Source organism: Hordeum vulgare, chromosome 3H (genome assembly GCF_904849725.1).
Source record: "Hordeum vulgare subsp. vulgare chromosome 3H, MorexV3_pseudomolecules_assembly, whole genome shotgun sequence".
NCBI lineage: Eukaryota > Viridiplantae > Streptophyta > Magnoliopsida > Poales > Poaceae > Hordeum > Hordeum vulgare.
Genome location: NC_058520.1, coordinates 595810900 through 595825292, shown reverse-complemented (window position 1 = coordinate 595825292; position 14393 = coordinate 595810900). Strand labels below are relative to the sequence as shown.

Sequence of the window (14393 nt, the reverse complement as noted above, 5' to 3'; positions counted from 1 at the left end):
CCTACTTGGTTTGGTGCGAGGGGGTCCTTCCCCCTTCCCACTTCTCCTTTTTTTTCTTTCCTTTGATTTTTCTTCCTTGGCGCATAGGGGATTGGTGGGCTGTCCCACCAGCCCACTAAGGGCTGGTGTGACCCCCTCAAATGCCTATGGGCTTCCCCGGAGTGGGTTGCCCCCCTCCGGTGAACTCCCGGAACCCATTCGTCATTCCCGGTACATTCCCGGTAACTCCGAAAACCTTCCGGTAATCAAATGAAGTCATCCTATATATCAATCTTCGTTTCCGGACTATTCCGGAAACCCTCGTGACGTCCGTGATCTCATCCGGGACTCCGAACAACATTTGGTAACCAACCATATAACTCAAATACGCATAAAACAACGTCGAACCTTAAGTGTGCAGACCCTGCGGGTTCGAGAACTATGCAGACATGACCCGAGTGACTCCTCGGTCAATATCCAACAGCGGGACCTGGATGCCCATATTGGATCCCACATATTCTACGAAGATCTTATCGTTTGAACCTCAGTGCCAAGGATTCATATAATCCCGTATGTCATTCCCTTTGTCCTTCGGTATGTTACTTGCCCGAGATTCGATCGTCAGTATCCGCATACCTATTTCAATCTCGTTTACCGGCAAGTCTCGTTACTCGTTCCGTAATACAAGATCCCGCAACTTACACTAAGTCACATTGCTTGCAAGGCTTGTGTGTGATGTTGTATTACCGAGTGGGCCCCGAGATACCTCTCCGTCACACGGAATGACAAATCCCAGTCTCGATCCATACTAACTCAACGAACACCTTCGGATATACCTGTAGAACATCTTTATAGTCACCCAGTTACGTTGCGACGTTTGATACACACAAAGCATTCCTCCGGTGTCAGTGAGTTATATGATCTCATGGTCATAGGAATAAATACTTGACACGCAGAAAACAGTAGCAACAAAATGACACGATCAACATGCTACGTCTATTAGTTTGGGTCTAGTCCATCACGTGATTCTCCTAATGACGTGATCCAGTTATCAAGCAACAACACCTTGTACATAATCAGAAGACCCTGACTATCTTTGATCAACTGGCTAGCCAACTAGAGGCTTGCTAGGGACGGTGTTTTATCTATGTATCCACACATGTATATAAGTCTTCATTCAATACAATTATAGCATGGATAATAAACTATTATCTTGATACAGGAATTATAATAATAACTATACATTTATTATTGCCTCTAGGGCATAATTCCAACAGTCTCCCACTTGCACTAGAGTCAATAATCTAGCCCTCACATCACCATGTGAATTACATTGTGATAAATCTAACACCCATACAGTTCTGGTGTCGATCATGTTTTGGCCGTGGAAGAGGCTTAGTCAGCGGGTCTGCTACATTCAGATCCGTGTGCACTTTGCATATATTTACGTCCTCCTCCTCGACGTAGTCGCGGATGAGGTTGAAGCGTCGTTTGATGTGTCTGGTCTTCTTGTGAAACCTTGGTTCCTTTGCTAAGGCAATGGCACCAGTGTTGTCACAGAACAAGGTTATTGGATCCAGTGCGCTTGGCACCACTCCAAGATCCGTCATGAACTGCTTCATCCAGACACCCTCCTTAGCCACCTCCGAGGCAGCCATGTACTCCGCTTCACATGTAGAATCTGCTACGACGCTTTGCTTGGAACTGCACCAGCTTACCGCACCCCCATTAAGAATAAATACGTATCCGGTCTGTGACTTAGAGTCGTCCGGATCTGTGTCAAAGCTTGCATCAACGTAACCTTTTACGGCGAGCTCTTCGTCACCTCCATACACGAGAAACATCTCCTTAGTCCTTTTCAGGTACTTCAGGATATTCTTGACCGCCGTCCAGTGATCCACTCCTGGATTACTCTGGAACCTGCCTGCCATACTTATGGTCAGGCTAACATCCGGTCTAGTGCACAGCATCGCATACATGATAGATCCTAGGGCTGAAGCATAGGGGACGGTGCTCATATGCTTTCTATCTTTATCAGTTGTTGGACACTGAGTCTTACTCAATCTCGTACCTTGTAACACCGGCAAGAACCCTTTCTTGGACTGTTCCATTTTGAACCTCTTCAAAACTTTATCAAGGTATGTGCTTTGTGAAAGTCCTATCAGGCGTTTCGATCTATCCCTATAGATCTTAATGCCTAGAATGTAAGCAGCTTCTCCTAGGTCCTTCATAGAGAAACTTTTATTCAAGTAATCCTTTATGCTCTCCAAAAACTCTACGTTGTTTCCAATCAGCAATATGTCATCCACATATAATATTAGAAACGCCACAGAGCTCCCACTCACTTTCTTGTAAATACAAGATTCTCCAACCACTTGTATAAACCCAAATGCTTTGATCACCTCATCAAAACGTTTGTTCCAACTCCGAGATGCTTGCACCAGTCCATAAATGGATCGCTGGAGCTTGCATACCTTGTTAGCATTCTTAGGATCGACAAAACCTTCGGGTTGCATCATATACAACTCTTCCTTAAGGAAACCTTTAAGGAACGCCGTTTTGACATGCATCTGCCAGATTTCATAATCGAAAAATGCAGCTATTGCTAACATGATTCTGACGGACTTAAGCATCGCTACGGGTGAGAATGTCTCATCGTAGTCAACTCCTTGAACTTGTGAAAAACCCTTTGCCACAAGTCGAGCTTTATAAACGGTCACATTGCCGTCAGCGTCCGTCTTCTTCTTAAAGATCCATTTGTTCTGAATAGCCTTGCGACCCTCAGGTAGTACTTCCAAAGTCCACACTTTGTTTTCATACATGGATCCTATCTCGGACTTCATGGCCTCCAGCCATTTGTTGGAATCTGGGCCCACCATTGCTTCTTCATAATTTGAAGTTTCATTGTTGTCTAACAACATGATTGACAAAACGGGATTACCGTACCACTCTGGAGCAGCACGTGGTCTCGTCGACCTGCGTGGTTCGACAGGAACTTGAACCGGAGTTTCATGATCATCATAATTAACTTCCTCCTAAACCGGCGTCGCAACGACAGAGGTTTCCCCTTGCCCTGCGCCACCATCTAGAGGGATGAGAGGTTCGACAACCTCATCAAGTTCTATCTTCCTCCCACTCAATTCTCTCGAGAGAAACTCCTTCTCGAGAAAAGCTCCATTTTTAGCAACAAACACTTTGCCCTCGGATTTGAGATAGAAGGTGTACCCAACTGTCTCTTTTTGGTAACCTATGAAGATGCACTTTTCCGCTTTGGGTTCCAGCTTTTCACGCTGAAGCTTTTTGACATAAGCATCACATCCCCAAACTTTAAGAAACGACAACTTTGGCCTTTTGCCATACCACAGTTCGTATGGTGTCGTCTCAACGGATTTTGATGGTGCCCTATTTAAAGTGAATGCAGTTGTGTCTAATGCATAGCCCCAAAACGATAACGGAAAATCGGTAAGAGACATCATAGATCGCACCATCTCTAATAAAGTACGATTACGACGTTCGGACACACCATTACGTTGTGGTGTTCCAGGCGGTGTCAACTTTAAAACAATTCCACAGTGTCTTAAGTGAGCACCAAACTCGAAACTCAGATATTCACCCCCACGATCAGACCGTAGGAACTTGATCTTCTTGTTACGATGATTTTCAACTTCACTCTGAAATTGCTTGAACTTTTCAAATGTTTCAGATTTGTGCTTCATTAAGTAGACATAACTATATCTACTCAAATCGTCAGTGAAGGTGAGAAAATAACGATATCCGCCGCGTGCCTCTACGTTCATCGGACCGCACACATCGGTATGTATGATTTCCAACAAGTCACTGGCACGCTCCATTGTTCCGGAGAACGGAGTTTTAGTCATCTTGCCCATGAGGCATGGTTCGCACGTGTCAAGTGAATCAAAGTCAAGTGACTCCAAAAATCCATCGGCATGGAGTTTCTTCATGCGCTTTACACCAATATGACCTAAGCGGCAGTGCCACAAAAATATGGCGCTATCATTGTTAACTCTAACTCTTTTGGTCTCAATGTTATGTATATGTGTATCACTATCAAGATTCAATATGAACAACCCTCTCACATTGGGTGCATGACCATAAAAGATGTTACTCATAGAAATAGAACAACCATTATTCTCTGACTTAAAAGAGTAACCGTCTCGTAATAAACAAGATCCAGATATAATGTTCATGCTCAACGCAGGCACTAAATAACAATTATTCAAGTTCATAACTAATCCTGATGGTAACTGAAGTGAAACTGTGCCGACGGCGATTGCATCAACCTTGGAACCATTTCCTACGCGCATCGTCACTTCATCTTTCGCCAGCCTTCGCCTATTCCACAGTTCCTGTTTCGAGTTGCAAATATGAGCAACAGAACCGGTATCGAATACCCAGGCACTACTACGAGAGCCGGTTAAGTACACATCAATAACATGTATATCAAATATACCTGATTTTTCTTTGGCCGCCTTCTTATCAGCCAGATACTTGGGGCAGTTGCGCTTCCAGTGACCCATACCCTTGCAATAGTAGCATTCTGTTTCAGGCTTAGGTCCAGCTCTGGGTTTCTTCGTCGGATTGGCAACAGGCTTGCCGCTCTTCTTTGAATTACCCTTCTTGCCTTTGTCGTTTCTCTTGAAACTAGTGGTCTTATTCACCATCAACACTTGATGCTCTTTACGGAGTTCAGACTCTGCGACTTTCAGCATCGCAAACAACTCGTCGGGTGACTTGTTCATCCCTTGCATGTTGTAGTTCAACACAAAGCCCTTATAGCTTGACGGTAGTGATTGAAGGATTCTGTCAGTGATAGCCTTTTGCGGAAGTTCAATCCCCAGCTCAGCTAGACGGTTTGAGTACCCAGACATTTGGAGCACATGTTCACTGACAGACGAATTCTCCTCCATCTTGCAAGCATAGAATTTATCGGAGGTCTCATACCTCTCGATCCGGGCGTTCTTCTGAAAGATGAACTTCAACTCCTGGAACATCTCATATGCTCCATGACGCTCAAAGCGACGTTGAAGTCCCGGTTCTAAGCCATACAAGACTGCATATTGAACTACTGAGTAGTCCTCCTTACGTGTTAACCAAGCGTTCTTAACATCCCGGTCAGCCGTAGCGGGTGGTTCATCTCCTAGCGCAGCATTAAGGACATAATCCTTCTTCCCAGCTTGTAGGATCAACTTAAGATTACGAGCCCAGTCTACAAAGTTGCTTCCATCATCTTTCAACTTAGCTTTCTCTAGGAACGTATTAAAATTGAGGGTGACTGTTGCGTGAGCCATGATCTACAACACAAATATATTCAAAGTGGACTTAGACTATGTTCAAGATAATTAGAGTTTAACTTAATCAAATTACTTGCTAAACTCCCACTCAAAAAGTACATCTCTCTAGTCATTTGAGTGGTTCATGACCCACTTACACTAGCTCAAGTCCGATCATCACGTGAGTTGAGTATAGTTTCAGTGGTAAGCATCTCTATGCTAATCATATCATCTATATGATTCATGATCGACCTTTCGGTCTCATGTGTTCCGAGGCCATGTCTGCACATGCTAGGCTCGTCAAGCTTAACTCGAGTGTTCCGCGTGTGCAACTGTTTTGCACCCGTTGTATGTGAACGTTGAGTCTATCACACCCGATCATCACGTGGTGTCTCGAAACGACGAACTGTAGCAACGGTGCACAGTCGGGGAGAACACAATTTCGTCTTGAAATTTTAGTGAGAGATCACCTCATAATGCTACCGTCGTTCTAAGCAAAATAAGGTGCATAAAAGGATTAACATCACATGCAATTCATAAGTGACATGATATGGCCATCATCACGTGCTCCTTGATCTCCATCACCAAAGCACCGGCACGATCTTCTTGTCACCGGCGCCACACCATGATCTCCATCAACGTGTCGCCATCGGGGTTGTCGTGCTACTCATGCTATTACTACTAAAGCTACATCCTAGCAAAATAGTAAACGCATCTGCAAGCACAAACGTTAGTTTAAAGACAACCCTATGGCTCCTGCCGGTTGCCGTACCATCGACGTGCAAGTCGATATTATCTATTACAACATGATCATCTCATACATCCAATATATCACATCACATCGTTGGCCATATCACATCACAAGCATACCCTGCAAAAACAAGTTAGATGTCCTCTAATTTTGTTGTTGCATGTTTTACGTGGTGACCATGGGTATCTAGTAGGATCGCATCTTACTTACGCAAACACCACAACGGAGATATATGAATTGCTATTTAACCTTATACAAGGACCTCCTCGGTCAAATTCGATTCAACTAAAGTTGGAGAAACCGATACTTGCCAGTCATCTTTGAGCAACGGGGTTACTCGTAGCGATGAAACCAGTCTCTCGTAAGCGTACGAGTAATGTCGGTCCAAGCCGCTTCAATCCAACAATACCGTGGAATCAAGCAAAGACTAAGGAGGGCAGCAAAACGCACATCACCGCCCACAAAAACTTTTGTGTTCTACTCGAGAAAACCTCTACGCATGAACCTAGCTCATGATGCCACTGTTGGGGAACGTCGCATGGGAAACAAAAAATTTCCTACGCGCACGAAGACCTATCATGGTGATGTCCATCTACGAGAGGGGATTTACGATCTACGTACCCTTGTAGATCGCACAGCAGAAGCGTTAGTGAACGCGGTTGATGTAGTGGAACGTCCTCACGTCCCTCGATCCGCCCCGCGAACCGTCCCGCGATCCGTCCCACGATCTAGTGCCGAACGGACGGCACCTCCGCGTTCAGCACACGTACAGCTCGACGATGATCTCGGCCTTCTTGATCCAGCAAGGGAGACAGAGAGGTAGATGAGTTCTCCGGCAGCGTGACGGCGCTCCGGAGGTTGGTGGTGATCTGATCTCGGCAGGGCTCCGCCCGAGCTCCGCAGAAACGCGATCTAGAGGAAAAACCGTGGAGGTATGTAGTCGGGCTGCCGTGGCAAAAGTTGTCTCAAATCAGCCCTAATACCTCTGTATATAAAGGTGGGAGGGGAGGGGCCTTGCCTTGAGGCTCAAGGAGCCCCAAGGGGGTCGGCCGAGCCAAGGGGGGGAAGTCCTCCCCTTCCAAACCGAATCCAACTTGGATTGGAAGGTGGAGTCCTTCTCTCCTTTCCCACCTCCCCCTTTTTTTCTTTCTCTTTGATTTCTTATCCTTTGGCGCATAGGGCCTTCTTGGGCTGTCCCACCAGCCCACCAAGGGCTGGTGCGCCACCCCCAAGGCCTATGGGCTTCCCCGGGGTGGGTTGCCCCCCCCCCCCCCCCCCGCGGTGAACACCCGGAACCCATTCGTCATTCCCGGCACATTCCCGGTAACTCCGAAAACCTTCTGGTAATCAAATGAGGTCATCCTATATATCAATCTTCGTTTCCGGACCATTTCGGAAACCCTCGTGACGTCCGTGATCTCATCCGGGACTCCGAACAACATTCGGTAACCAACCATATAACTCAAATACGCATAAAACAACGTCGAACCTTAAGTGTGCAGACCCTGCGGGTTCGAGAACTATGCAGACATGACCCGAGTGACTCCTCGGTCAATATCCAATAGCGGGACCTGGATGCCCATATTGGATCCCACATATTCTACGAAGATCTTATCGTTTGAGCCTCAGTGCTAAGGATTCATATAATCCCGTATGTCATTCTCTTTGTCCTTCGGTATGTTACTTGCCCGAGATTCGATCGTCAGTATCCGCATACCTATTTCAATCTCGTTTACCGGCAAGTCTCTTTACTCGTTCCGTAATACAAGATCCTGCAACTTACACTAAGTTGCATTGCTTGCAAGGCTTGTGTGTGACGTTGTATTACCGAGTGGGCCCCGAGATACCTCTCCGTCACACGGAGTGACAAATCCCAGTCTCGATCCATACTAACTCAACGAACACCTTCGGATATACCTGTAGAGCATCTTTATAGTCACCCAGTTACGTTGCGACGTTTGATACACACAAAGCATTCCTCCGGTGTCAGTGAGTTATATGATCTCATGGTCATAGGAATAAATACTTGACACGCAGAAAACAGTAGCAACAAAATGACACGATCAACATGCTACGTTTATTAGTTTGGGTCTAGTCCATCACGTGATTCTCCTAATGACGTGATCCAGTTATCAAGCAACAACACCTTGGACGTAATCAGAAGACACTGACTATCTTTGATCAACTGGCTAGCCAACTAGAGGCTTGCTAGGGACAGTGTTTTGTCTATGTATCCACACATGTATATAAGTCTTCATTCAATACAATTATAGCATGGATAATAAACGATTATCTTGATACAGGAATTATAATAATAATTATATTTATTATTGCCTTTAGGGCATAATTTCAACAGGACAGTGCTATTTTTAGCCTCATCAGGGTTCAAGACCTGGTGCTCGCATTTTCCTGGATTTATTTTAGGTTCCGGTGATGTGTATTAAGTGGAAGGAGACGTTCCCATCAATTACGAGACGCCTACGCTGACTTTGTAAAATCTGAAGATGATATGACTACTCAGTCTATCAAAGGTGCTCTAGGAATAGGGTATACGTGTGTGTTTATAAGGATGAGTGTATGCATATATATATATATGATCGCTTGCGTTTGTATTTTATTAAAAAGAACATTTATTGAGGAGAACTATCTTATATCTCTACACCACCTTGGTCTTTCACGACAAAGAAGAAGGCTCCATCTAGCCAGATAATTCTTTTCATGGTCGCATCACAAAAATTTGAGGAACGCTTTAGCCAGCGAACTGTTGGACATTTATGTGGTTTTCAATATTTATTCAACATAGTTATAATATTTAACTTAATTTGGAATTATTCATATTATTGATGTGGAATTTCATTCGGGGAGGTAATACTTGAGGTGTCGAGGACGGCTATGATGAAATACAATCTCCCCTAATAATAAAGCGTTGAGCGCTTCTGTCGTCCGTCGCGGCGTTTTTGTAGAAAAGTCCTTGTCGTTTCAGGTAATTAACCCGCAGTCCTTCTGTAAGTCGGGTCGAACCGTTTTTTTTACTTTTTATGAAAAAACCCATGTATTTAATCCGAACTAACCCGCGGTCCGCCCTCCTCCAGCGCTGCCGCTTCGACTCCGCGCTCTGCCCGTCCCCCACCTTCCGCGGCTTCTCCCCGGCCACCATCGCCTCCTCGCTCGCCGCCATCCCGCGCCTCATCCTCCCGCGCTCCGCGGGCCACTTCTGCCCGCAGCGGCCCTTCCCCTCCCCGTCCTCCTCCTACCACCGTCGAGTCACCGTCGCGCTCACCCTCGCCTTCCTCAACTGGTCCCACTCCGACGCCATCCCGCGCGCCATCCCGCTCACCGAGGCCCCGCTCCGCGCCGCCGCGCTCTCCCTCGCCCGCGCCCGCGTGCTCCCCGCGCTCTTCGGCTTCCTCCGCGAGCACGCCCCGCTCGTCTCCACCGCCGCGCTCGGCGAGGAGGGCCTCCTGCGCCAGGCCCTCGCCGCCTTCCACCGCGCGCGCCAGCTCCGGTGCTCCTCGAACGCGCAGTGCTACAACACGTTGCTCGCCGCGCTGTGCCGAAACGGCCGGTTCAAGGATGCCAGGTTCCTGCTCGACCAGATGGAGCGCCCCGGCGCGCACTGCAAGCCTGACTCCTACACCTACACCGTGCTCATTTCCTGGTACTGCCGGATCGGGGCGGGGACCGGGTGCCGGAAGGCTGCCAGGAGAAGGATCTACGAGGCCGGCATGCTATTTCGGAGGATGGGGGAGAAGGGGCTGGAGCCTGACGTTGTGACCTACAACTGCTATATCAATGGTCTGTGCAAGACGTACCGCGTGGAGCGTGCGCACTAGGTGTTTGACGAAATGGTGAAGAAGGGGTGCATGCCAAACATGGTGACATACAACTCGTTTGTGAGGTATTATAGTGCGGTGAATAAGGTTGACAAGGCTATTGAGTGGATGAGGGACATGGTGGCGAGTGGGCATGGGGTGGCGACATCAAGCACGACACTAAATCTCCATACGTTTATAGAACTCCAGTTATTATCTCATGCTATCCATCCTTGAATTATTTAACCTACATTCACACATCATTTTGATAGTATGTAAGCATGGCTTATGTTGATTTTCAGTCCTCTCAAATCTATAAGCGTGTTTTTTCAAGGAATGTTGTTAATGTGGCATACCATTTCAAATGGGGATGCAGTAAAATGTGAAGAGATCTCAAATGCTGATTCTCGTAACCTATTGAATGTACTAAAGTTCAGAACATAGGGTATCGATAAAATGATGATGCAAAAGCAAACATATTGTTAATGCTTTGGCTTACCTTTCAAAGTACAACAATGTCCATTAATACATATGATAAGGAAACAAATAAACCGTTATTTCTTATGTAACTTTAGAAGATCTTGATTGGATGTTTCAAATAACTGAACAAGGAGAAACTACTTTTGGCTCTACTTTCATGTGGTTCCGTAGCGTAGCACGGGCATTTTACTAGTAGAGGAATTAATAGGGATACAATCTACTACTAGAATTTTATATGTACGTACGGATTTTTTTTCCGAGACATCACAGGGTGGAAGAGCTGGGCTTTGCAGGATCGGCTCTGCAGACTGTTGACCCACATGATTAAAATTGAAACTTAATCTCACGTATACAATCTAATCATGGCACATGGCTCACACGTGTGTATTAGGGACTAGTATATTTAGACTCGAAAAACTGGCACATTTGGTCATGGTTGGTGACATTGCACAGGAGTCATACAGATTTTTCCCGATATAGAGGCTGTTACGCGTCTATCGACGGATGTTTATGTTTAATAAACATCCGTCATCTCAACGGACGTCCGATCTACATGCACAGCCATCCGATCTACATGCACAACTGTCTGATCCGTCCATTCGATCCGCGTGCGGGGCTTCGGCCGGCATCCAGTGATTTTTTAAGCGACGGTCGAGTTGCAGAAACAATCGCTTTGTTGTAAAAAATAAACTTTGAACCCACTAATTCCTGAAACAAAGATCGAGTTCCAGAAACAATCGTTTGTTGCAGATTTTTTTTTCTTCGTCTTTCTGCAACAGCGGCCGTGTTGCACAAACAATTCCTGAAATAACGAACGGGTTGCAGAAACAATTATCAAAACAACGAACGGGTTGCAGAAACAATTTCTTCAACTCCTGCAACAACAGCCGCGCTGCAGAAACAATGACCGCGTTACAAAAAACTGGAGAGGGGATGAATGGCTGCAAGGTTAAAGGAGAGGGAGAGGAAGCAGAGGGGAAGAGACGCCTCATCTTCCGACGAGCTCTTGTCGGTGGGCGCCCCAGCCGCCTCTGCCTCCAGCCCCGTCCGCGGGGCCGCATCGAAGGGCTTCGCTGCCGTGCTGGTCTGTATCTTCGGAGCGAGGGCTGACCAAGGGCGAGGCGGAGCGAGCCGGCGCAGCGGCGAATGGCGCAGCGGCCGACGGCCATGGGCGCAGCGTGAGCCCCCTGGTGGCGAGCGAGGCGAGGAGGAACGCGACGGCGGCGATGCCCTGGCGGTAGGCGACGAAGACGATGAGGATTGGGATGAATGACTGGATAAGGAGAGGTGTGGTGTTTCAGAGACAAAAGTGGTTCCACCGGACACGTGTTGAGCATACGACATGGTGGACGTTTTCGCGAGATCCGCCGGTTGATCAAAAGACTTTTCCAATAATAAAACACCTGAAAGTGAAGTTTATAAATTGATGACCCTTTATCTCGATATGTATTGTGAACGACACCATGAAAAGGGGAGAGAAATTAAAGCTTAGACAGGAGTCATACATATTTTTCCAGAAAAATGTGAAATAATAAAACACATGAAAGTGAAGTTTATAAATTGATGACCTTTTATCTAGATATGTATTGTGAACGACACCATGAAAAGGGGAGAGAAATTAAAGCTTAGACAGTAGTCATACATATTTTTTTCAGAAAAATGTGAAATAATAAAACACGTGAAAGTGAAGTTTATAAATTGATGACCCTTTATCTAGATATGTATTGTGACGACACCATGAAAAGGGGAGAGAAATTGAAGCTTAGACAGGAGTCACACATATTTTCCCAGAAGAATGTAAAATAATAAAACACCTGAAAGTATAAAGTTTATAAATTGATGACCCTTTATCTAGATATGTATTGTGAACGACACCATGAAAAGGAGAGAGAAATTAAAGCTTAGACAGGAGTCATACATATTTTTCCAGAAGAATGTGAAATAATAAAACACCTGAAAGTGAAGTGCTCTTATAAATTGATGACCCTTTATCTCGACATGTACTGTGAACGAGACCATGAATAGGGAAGAGAAATTAAAGCCTAGAGCGTGTTGTCCACAATTTCCAACACGAACATCAAACAGCCGAGTCTGAAACAGCAGTCAAAAAGGGGCGCCTGAGAATGTCTTCGCTTTGCATCTGATCTTTAGCTGGCTTTCTCGGGCCAGCCAGCCGGCAACGGCGCAACCCGAACTGTCTATCCCTTGCACCGACCCGTTCATCGCCGGCTAGCTTCTCCATCACTGTAGGCACGTGCCTACCATGTCGATCACCGGCTAGTGCGCGCGTGTGTCTGCTCAGCAAACCTCGGCCATTGATTCGAGCAGAGCGCTTTCCATTTTGTCTAAGGTAGTAAAGGCACGTGCTGTTCAGTCACTCCGAATCGAATCCGGCTAATGGTCAATCTGCAACCGCGTGGCGTTGTGTGGAAAGGTGGGGAGAGAACCTTGTCTACTATCCTGTATCGATCTGTGTGATCTCCGCGTGCCACGAGCATCTCTTGGCGGTGTGGGTGGTGCGTATATATAGCTAGATAGGACCTTGGGGCATCGAGAAGAGCAGGCCAGCACCCATCATCATCCAGCTGAAACCATCCATCGATCGCTCGCCGGAGGTGGTCAATCGATCGATAGATACGTGATGGAGAGCGACAGGAACAACCAGGCTCCCCCACCACCCCCAGGTTACTTGATCTCCATCGTCGTATTCGACCTCTATATATGCTTGTTTCTGAAACTGTCGCGGGATTCGCTGCATCGATTCAGTTAGCTGCAGTGTCGTCTTCAGATCAGATAAACGTACCCCAACACCAGCTCGTTGGCTTGTTTGCTCATGCGTGTGCGTGTGCAGGCTACTACCCGTCGGCGGCGGCCGAGCAACGTCAAGCCGGTGGCGGGAAGAAGTCGCGCCGGGGGAGCACCAAATCCAGGGGCGACAAGGGATTCATCGAAGGATGGTACGTACGATCGATACCACTGCCACCTCCTCTGTAACTGTAACTTGCTTAACTGTCGCTAGTGAATTCCTGTCTGAATTTGGGGTGCGTGTTTTCAGCCTGGCGGCGCTGTGCTGCTGCTGGATCTGCGAGATGTGCTCCGACTAACTGGCCGGCGTTGGTGCTACTCGTTTGGTTTCTTTTTTTTTTGGAATACCATTTGTTTGGTTTCGGTTCTACACAAATAACCGAGGTGATGGTCAGTCAGTAGTATCTGCACGAACACGGATGCGTCTGTTATTCATGTATATGTACTGTGCGTATTTAATTACGTTTGATCAAATCAGTGTGATTGCTGTGTAGGAAATATACCATCCTGAATTTTATTTAATTTGTTTGCGGGGTTATACCATGCTGAATTAACGAAGGTGCCGCGAGTACCAGTGGCGGGGCCAGGATTGAAGCATATGCCCCGGATCCATTTTTTGCCGCGAGGGAAAAACCTAACGTCTGTGAGGCTTATAGCTGCCCCAATAAATACTCCATACAAAATATGGCTTAATTGCATAGATTCTAAAAATTAAAACTCAAGGCTTAACGATACAACAAAAAAGATAAAAACTACAAAAAACAGTACATGGCAAAAAGAAGAGTACCAAATCAATGGTATCCTTTATCAGTGCCTCACATAATCTCATTAACAGTGGAAGAAGAGCCAACACCTTCAAGACATCAAGAGCAAAATTTCATAAGAGAAGGTATAAACATCAAGTGAAACAATTATCATTCATACAAATCTAAAAATATACCACTTTGACAAGATAAAAGCCCTTTGCGAGACCTTTGTGATTGAAGTTGTTAGAAATTGTCAATTACACCTATTTGACTTCAACAATTCTCTTGATATATGATTGGATACATACACAATGATGTTGGAATTATGCCCTGGAGGCAATAATAAATATAGTTATTATTATAATTCCTGTATCAAGATAATCGTTTATTATCCATGCTATAATTGTATTGAATGAAGACTTATATACATGTGTGGATACATAGACAAAACACTATCCCTAGCAAGCCTCTAGTTGGCTAGCCAGTTGATCAAAGATAGTCAGGGTCTTCTGATTATATACAAGGTGTT

General features: G+C 46.0%; 1 pseudogene; it reads left to right on the top strand.

Annotated features, from left to right (window-relative positions):
* Positions 1-9071: 9071 nt before the first annotated feature.
* LOC123442171 lies at positions 9072-10070 on the top strand (annotated as a pseudogene).
* The last annotated feature ends 4323 nt before the right edge of the window (positions 10071-14393 follow it).